At 46.7% G+C, this 8,854-nt stretch overlaps 1 pseudogene; it reads right to left on the reverse strand.

Annotated features, from left to right (window-relative positions):
* Nucleotides 1–4,974: 4,974 nt before the first annotated feature.
* Nucleotides 4,975–7,413, reverse strand: LOC120694444 (annotated as a pseudogene).
* Nucleotides 7,414–8,854: the final 1,441 nt, after the last annotated feature.

The following is an 8,854-nucleotide window of genomic DNA, read 5'->3' on the forward strand; positions in this document are numbered from 1 at the left end:
TTTTTATCCATCATGGTTTTCTTATTATTCATATATATCTCGGTCCCTAAAGTCTCAAAGTGACCATCCTAGTCTCTAAACTATGTTTGGGTCTCCAAACGGACATAGGGCAGACCCGTTAGCTAACGTGGCACCGATTCCACAACAATGACGTGGCCTATGACAGGTGGGCCCCTCCGCCTATGCTCGGCACTGCGGCGGTTCGACCGCTCCGCTTTGACTCCACCACCACCACACATACGTACGGATCCACAACTCGGTGGTATAGGAGTAGTAATCATCAACAGTCAACCACACCAGTCTGAAGAGACTTGACGCAATTGTTTCCTCTTCCTTCCAAATTCCATCCCTGCAAAGCAAGCAGAGCGAATGAAGGGATCGTCAAGCTAGGCTAGGCGTGTGCATACTTGTGGATCGCATCGCACAGCAAAGCAAAACCCAGATGAGGCCATGAGCATGAGCTTGACTAAAAACTGCTGATCGGCCGGTTGGGGGCAGCAGGCACATATGCGTCGTCTGACAATCGATCTCTGTCCAGTGATGCCACGTCACATCATATGTCCATCGGCAGTGTTTGCTTGGCTTGGCTTTGCGGCTGGCTATTGTTGTCGCTAGCATCCAACCACAAAAAATCTACTGTAGCGTCAACATGCTAAGCAGCCAGCCGCAGCGCCAGCCAGCCAAGACAAGCCAACCGGCCCTAGTTTGATTTTTTACTTTAATTAACTTGGGGGCCACTCATCTTATCTAAACCAATTCATGAACGGAAGCATGGTTAATGCCGTGTGCATCGAATCGATAGAAAACAGTAGTAGTGTGTAGGTAGGGGGGCAAGTCGAGCTTCTTGATGAGCTACGTTAGCTTCTAGTAGAAGCCTAGTTAGCTGAAACCTCGCTCCTAGCGTGAAGGATGCCGGTGCATAGGCAGAACCATCGGAAGCTTCTGCTACAATCAGCATCTCGGCCGCCGTATACTTCTGTAGCACAAATAAAATTAACGAGAAGCATAATCGTCGCAGAATCTCCATATGGGCTGTTGACTGGTATATATATGTACACGGGCTCACGGCCATACGGGTACTACAGTACATCTACATGTATGTCAGTGTCAGTCCAGCTAGTTGCACTACTGTCCAGCTCCTCCAGCTCTGGAAAAGTCAGCGGCTGCATGCATATATACATGCATGGCCAGTCATGGGGTGTTGTGATCAAGTTCGATGAGGTGATCCGATCCATGTTTGTTTTTGCTGGTTTGTTTTAACTTCATCTAGACAGTGAGCGACGATGGTTGGTAGAGATGAATAGCGCGTAGTTTGAGCGAGTGTGAATACGCGGCAGCTAGCCCACGAATCTGCTTCGTCCGTATTCACGCTTCAGCTCCGGTGCGCCTAAGCCAGACCCACATATGCCATTGCATTTTGTAGGCAATGTTTTAGCAGCAGGGGCAGACAAGTGTCTTTCCAGAATGGCGCCGCCACCACAACCACCACAGTACTGGGGAATGTATGCTCGGATGCCTTCTATTGCACCTCATGTAGATGAAGTTGCTCAACTTTAGCTAGCTCTAGTTGATGGTAGCCAAACTTTAGTCAAACTTATATAACTTTAGTTAAACTTAACTTTGGCTGATTTCAGTGTATCCTAAAATGCTCAGACTTAGCTAAATTTGATAAATGAAGGCTAATTTGTGCTATTATATACCTTAGTAGTTTGCTCAATGTAAATAAAGCTACTCAATATTATATAAATATGATTAAGTTTAGCTATCTAGATTTAGTTTGTGGGTAGCCGAACTTGCTCAATTTTGACTAATGTTGTTTAACTTTTGCCAAACTTACTCAACTTATGTACAATAGGGATTGTGAATTCATCCGCTGAATATTTACCAAACACCCCTGCTAGCAGAGGTAGGATAGGACAACCTGGAGAGGAGGTCCATTTCTGTTTCAATATTTTTCAGTGTTGTTACATATCTATATTTTATTGGAAAAAGTATAGATAACCCCCTGAACTATACCGGGTTGGATACTTCACCCCCTCAACAAAAAATTGGTATAGAAGACACCTTAAACCATCGAAAACCGGATAAAACACCCCCGAGGAGGTTTTGTAGGGCGGTTTGCTAACGTGGAACCTGGTTTCGGTGACGTGGACTCCTGGTTTGCTGATTAGTGTCTACCATGGCATTGGGCCCACCGTCAGCCCCTCAACTCCCCCTTTTCTTCCCCACACCGCCCTCTGCTCTAGTTCATGCCGCGGCCGCCGTCAATGGAGCCCGTGCCCCCCTCCTCTCGCCCTCTCCCATGGATGAAGACAGCGCCTCCCAAGTGAACCCCTCCCCGCCCTTCCTTCGTCGGAGTCGAAGCCCCCCACTCCTGCGCCGATGTTCGCTCATCCGCATCCGACTTGTCTGTGTCACGAGCCACTTCCACGCCCGCGCCGTCCATGGCCACCGCCGCGTCGTCCGCCTGCCCATGCCCGTCCAAGCCCGCTCTTCTCCTTGGCGGACGACTCCTTGTCATCATCGCCGGCCGTGGCAGCGCACCGCCTCTGGCACTGCCACTACAGCACCACGCCATAGACGATGGCGACCACGACAACGACGGCAAGGATTGACCCTATCGGCGATGACCACCGCTTGGCCTCAGGGATCCTCGCCCCGCTCTTCTCCTTGGCCACCGGAGCTAGGCAGCGGCGCGGGAGACGAAGTCGGCGAGGGCGGGCGCGATGGTGGCCGTGGACGGCACGAATGCGAGCGTGGGGAAGGCGCGGGAGCGGACAGATGGGGACGGGCGGACGCCGCGGTGGTGTGGATGCCGCTTGGGAGGAACCGTCATCATCCATGGGAGAGGGTGAGGGGAGGGTGGGTGCGGGCTCCATTGATGGCGGCGGCGGCATGAACCGGAGCAGAGGGGCGGTGTGGGGAAGAAAAGGGAGAGTTGAGGGGCTGACCCATGGGCCCAATGCCACAGTGTACACTAATCAGCAAACCAGGAGTCCATGTTGTCGAAACCGAGTTCCACATCAGCAAACCACCCTCCAAAACCGCCTCGGGGGGTGTTTTATCCGGTTTTCGATAGTTTAAGGTGTCTTCTATACCAATTTTTTGTTGAGGGGGTGAAGTATCCAACCTCATATAGTTCAGGGGGTTATCTATACTTTTTCCATATTTTATTGGTTGATTGTGTCGTTTCCTATTTGCTAGAATTTTGGTTTAATATAGGTTTGCAATCAATAACATCTTCACCATCGAGAGTAACGATCAGTCGAAGAACACCGTGCATTGATGGGTGCTGAGGGCCCATATTGACTATCATAAGATCCTTTCTTTGAAGCAGTAGACTTGTCTTATTCTTTATTCCATGAAAATTTGACGACACACGGATCTTGTGAACAACCTCTTCGCCTAAGGTGGTAGCGAGCATAACTCAAATGAGCCAAGACCTATGTGACTTTCAGGATGAGTGAAAATAAGGCTTTCATTGTTTAGATGTGGACATATTAATGAACTTGAGTTTGGTAACATTTGAGATATACAAAGACTTTTGTATGGCCGCCGAAATTTGTCAATGGCCCATGTTTTCAGCGGCCTGGTCTGGCCACTGAAAATAGTGTTGTTTTCAGCATTTTTCCGCCTAAGCTTTCTTTTCATTATGTAAAAGTCGGCGGCTAGAAACCGCTGAAAATAGTTATTTTCAGTGGGTTCAGTTACTGTCCAACGTCATATATTTAAGGATAAAGTAGTAGATATATATAAATCATGAAACTATAGAAATTTAGCCCTCACTGTATAATCTAGTGCATCGGAACTCCATCATCAGATCATCCGATGACGACGAATCATTGTCCAGACATTCTACAGACATCGAATTGAATCATTAAATAAACTTATCTAAACACTAGAAAATCCAGTCATCCAGTGAGGCAGTGACACGGACAAAAGTTTCGAATATCATATAATCTGTTGGCACTCGAATTTAAGCTCAGAACTTTCTATTGGCATAGGATAAGATGATAACCATTGAATTGTCTGATGGTACTATTATCCTGATTTTTTGCCACCATAGCTCCGTTTCGGTAAATTATATATTCAAATTTTTATCGTTTCGACGAGAGCTATCCAATGGTGAACTCAAATCTGCAACACTAGCGAGGTGACCCGCGCAAATAGCGCGGGTATCTAGTATTTGTTATGATAATTTTCTTTTTTTATACATTTTATTGTTGTTCTATTTGTGATATATTATTAGACGTAATATACACCCACGGGACAAAGAGCGACATATTATTTGACCGAAGCTTCAACATATGGTTGACGATTTGTCACTCTCTTTTTGTTATTTGTTTAGTGATACAAAATATTTAAATTGATCTAATAAGAATTAAATGTATCATAGGTTGTGAGATATTCATTAATATTTGATACAGTTTAATATAAACCATTGGATGTTCATAATATCCAACGGTTGGGCTTTTTCCTTTTTTTATATTTAATATGGTTTAATATAGACCGTTTGATCTTCATAAAATCCGACGGTTTTCTATGATTTCTATGACTGAGGTTTTTTTTATCGGGTTAATATAGACCGTTAGATGTTTATAAAATCTAACGGTTGAGCCTTTTGCTTTTTATATTTAATATGGTTTAATGTAGACCGTTAGATCTTCATAAAATCCGACGGTAGAGGGTTTTTTTTCTTTTTTACGATTAATGTGGGAATTTCTAAGCCCTCTCGGCGAACATAGTGACTTCTTTTGCTCTTCAAATATTTATATAATAGATATTACAACCGATTTCCTTGCACGTACGTTTCATCATCACATGCATGAATTGAGGCATAATGGAATCTCCATTACTGTCACACTGTGAGACCCAGCAAAGTTTCATGACGTTACATAATGATTACATTAAGAAGTACGTACTACAGAGGAGACGCCCGTTATTGCACTGACTGGGGAAAAAAACAGGCCAGGATCACGGATGCTTGGTAGCCTCACGGGGATGGCGTCCATGGCCACCATCGGAGTTCCACTGAAGCAGCATCCAAACCATGGACGTCCCTGCATTTGAGAACGGAAAAAGCAGGTTAAACAAAAGCTATCAGTCGGAGGTCATGAAAACCAACGAGCTTGTGTGACCTGATGATGATATATGTTTAATTAACCTGCGACGAAGATGAAGGGGATGAGATTGTGCAAAATGGATTGTGTGGTACAGCAGGCACTGCATGGCAAGGTAGGCGATGGCGTAGAGGAAGGACAGGAAGGTGGCCGCGTACAGCGGCTTGCTGCATAGGTTGAAGGCGCAGAGGAAGCAGAGCGTCGACGACAGCAGCGTCCACACACCGGTCGTTCGCCCATGTACGCCGGTCACTGAAGCCCAACAGATACGAAAGTCACGCCACTCCCTCAAGCTAGCATTGGGCCACGTCGACCTAAATTTCTCACCGTTGGATATCAGGGAAGGTTATCATCTGACCGTCGTTCTTGGGCTCTTGGCCGGGTTCGCGGCCCTTCGAGCGAGCGAGGCCGCCGCCACTACCCATGCGGACGCCGGGCCCCCGGGCTCAGCTGAACGATGGCCTCATCGGCGCCTCTTCCGCAGGCACCGCCGCGCTGGCCGACACGCGGCCGGCTGGATCAGGCCCTTCTACCCGGTGTTCGGGTGAGGCGGCGCCGGCGGCTGTGTCCACGGCGGCCATGGGTGTGCAGCGCAACCTACTCCGGCGGCCGCGGAGCCGCGTGGGTGAGGGGTAGGCTGGGGCAGCTGTTCATAGAGGAGGCCCGTCGCCTACCGCATGCCCGCCTCTTCATCTTCCTCTACAGCTTCCCATCTGAATCACTGGACGCACACCTTGTTGTGGTCTTGTGGGCGACCTCGAGCCATGAGAAGATAGAAGGTAGAGGCAGAGACTCCTGCTACTCTTCTGGGTTGCTAGCTACTCTCCAGCGCAAGCTCTCAAGCAGGTATGCTGCTGGCGCCGGGGCGCTGGACTGCTGCAACTGGATTCAACCATCAATAATCTAGGCAAGACTGATTTCAGGATTGAGATCTTGCCCTGGGTTTACTATGTACTCTTTGCGCAACGCACACCATGTATTTGTTATATTGTCCATGGAAAATAATTTGAAGTTTTCACCCCGAGTGTTAACTGCAACACTAATTTGAGATTCCAAGAACACAGGTGCTATCTTAGCTTTGCTGAAAATTATATAACCCTGTATATGCATTTATTGCAGATTTAGAAAATCTGGGCAACTTGAGTACAGTAGCATTTTTTAGGACTTAAGACCAGAGATAGCAAAACAATTGCAACTCTTAACTGGATATTGATGCATGTGTTCACCTCATGGGCAGGTAAATTCCTTCACTGAAGACACACTAGGCACAATTTTGTATGCTCAGCATCCCTGAACCCCATGCATGGTGTTTGCATATCTCAGGAAGCCACAGCCGATGACAAGCAGTAGATGATGCTGGATCGGATTGGAAGCAATCCAAAAATTTCAATGTAATTATTGATAATAGCTAGCCAACATATCTTCAATCTATGTGTCATGTGTGATGTGTGATCCTTAGGCAGTCGCGTTTATCAAATTTATAAGGAATTACGATTCCACATATCTATTCTAGATCATAAATCACGACCACAAAATACTAGAAACTTTGCGATCATTCAAAGATTTAATTTGCTATTTATAGTTCTCGATCAGACTATCCGGCATGCACTAGATATGATCTTCTTTTTGATTAATCACACAACGTATGTCATAATATTATATGACCAGCAAGCATAAAAAGACAATTCTAATCCCACAATTTATAAACAAAATTGGGTCTCTCAAATGAGAAGGCGCGGCAACGCTGCGCCGTGGGTTCTAGTGTATACGATCCAGGTTAAAATTAAGATGCATGGATTACTATGTATTGATGATTTGATGTACAGACAGCAAGTCAGCAAGGTATACATACTGTGTATACCGGAGTACCAGACATTTGAGCGAGCAGAGCGAGAAGGTTTTAAAGAGCCGGCTATAGCCTCTGCTATAGCCCGCTATAGCTGTTTTGGAAGGGAAAAGCCATGCGCTATAGCATCATTTAGCCCGCTATATCCCGATATAGTCCGCTATTTGTCGTTTTGAGAAGCACGCCACTAAACCCCTTAGCCCGCTATATTTAAAACCATAAGAGCGACGCGGAGCCAAACAAGCAGGAGGAGGTGAAGGCAGAGCAGAAGATGCCGACAGCAATCAGCCACCACCCCAGCGCCGGCACGCAGCGCATCGAGTTCACCCAATGATTGAGCTCAATTTGATGTTCGTTGCCAGAAGTGTGGTGTATGGCTGGGAAAACATGACTTTTGACGATGGCGGCGTCTGTGGACGTCTTTACCCTCATTGAAAGCATCGCCATGGAGTCTTCTTTGCCTCCTACACCGGTCTCCAGGTTAAAAACCTATCCTTTTGGAGGAGAGACTACGGTGCAGTTTATCATCGTATCTCTAGATGGACGTTACTCTAGCAGACTATTGTGTACCAATGGTCATCAAGAGTATACTTTTTTGGATGGTGGTTAGTTATGTGCTTTGGAGGAGAAGGGGGTTCCTGTTTGTGGGTGTTTAGTGGAAACAAAAAGCTCAACTACAACTCAATGCAATGCTAGTGTTCTAGTCTACTGTATTGATCATTGTTTGTGGATGTCGAACTTGTGGCTGGTTGGTGAAGAAGGTGGGTTTCAGAGATTTGTGAGATGCTTCAGGTGAACTATTCATCTACTTCTTTTGGGGAGGACGACGGAGTTTTGTGGAGCTTGACCATCTCACTTCGTGGTATGTCAAAATATGTGCAGCTGCATCAAGCTTTCTCTGTAGTTGGGTTCAGGCTGTTTCGTGGTTTGAGTTGTATGTTGATTTGTAACTCTAGAATGCCTAATGCTTTCCAGATTTCTTTCTTCTTTTTTTATCTTTGTTGGCTGAGTGCACATTTCAGTGCAGAGGCCAGAACATTATTTCATCATGAAATAAAGCTTCCTTTGTCTAAAGTCCAAAAAATGAAAAATATATATAGTTAATCATATAGTTTTCAATGTGGATTAAACTGTAAAAATAAACAGCTAAAGAATAAACAAATAGCTGCTGTGTTGACTTTAATAAAATGGATAAGTCACAAAGTCTTCGTCCTCCTGCGCGAGCAGTGACTCTAGTGATCCAGTCCTCATCCCAGCAATAGTCCCCCTTCCCATACCTGCAATCTCCAGACTCCTCCCCGCTCGAATGGCGACACGAGGATTTGCGCAGGCATTCATTGACTCAGAGGAGCAGTAGCATGACCTCCTACATACCGTGGTTGTGCCATCATCTGCCCATGGCCACAGGGGACACCCGCCTGCTCCATGCCTTTCCGGCGGTCATAGGATGGCACCCGAGCTACCTCCTCTTCTCTAGTCTCCCCCTCTCCCACATAGCTCTCCTCCCCTTCCCTCTCAACACCAGCATCCTCTTCCCTCTCAACACCAGCGAGGCAGTGACCATGGCGAGGCGCGAGCTGCGGTCACTAAGGCTCTCCTCCCCTTCTGTGCAGTTGCCGTTGCTGGTTGTATTTGGAGCTCTAGCCACAACCTCCTCACTTCCACATGTGGTGTTCCTAGGCACGATGCCCTGTTGTAACTCTTTCGCACTCCCATTACCTTAACCATCGCCGCATGTCAACATGAGGGATTGCAAAGAGAGGGAAAGTCAGGGGGTGTGGAGGATGCGGTGTTATGATCGTTGAGCATCTTGGGGCGAGCTGACGGGTAGGACATCTGAGGAGGAGATGTGGATGTGAGATAGGAGTTGTGACTGCCGGTTGAGGAG

The sequence above is a fragment of the Panicum virgatum genome, unplaced genomic scaffold (genome assembly GCF_016808335.1).
Source record: "Panicum virgatum strain AP13 unplaced genomic scaffold, P.virgatum_v5 scaffold_6100, whole genome shotgun sequence".
NCBI lineage: Eukaryota > Viridiplantae > Streptophyta > Magnoliopsida > Poales > Poaceae > Panicum > Panicum virgatum.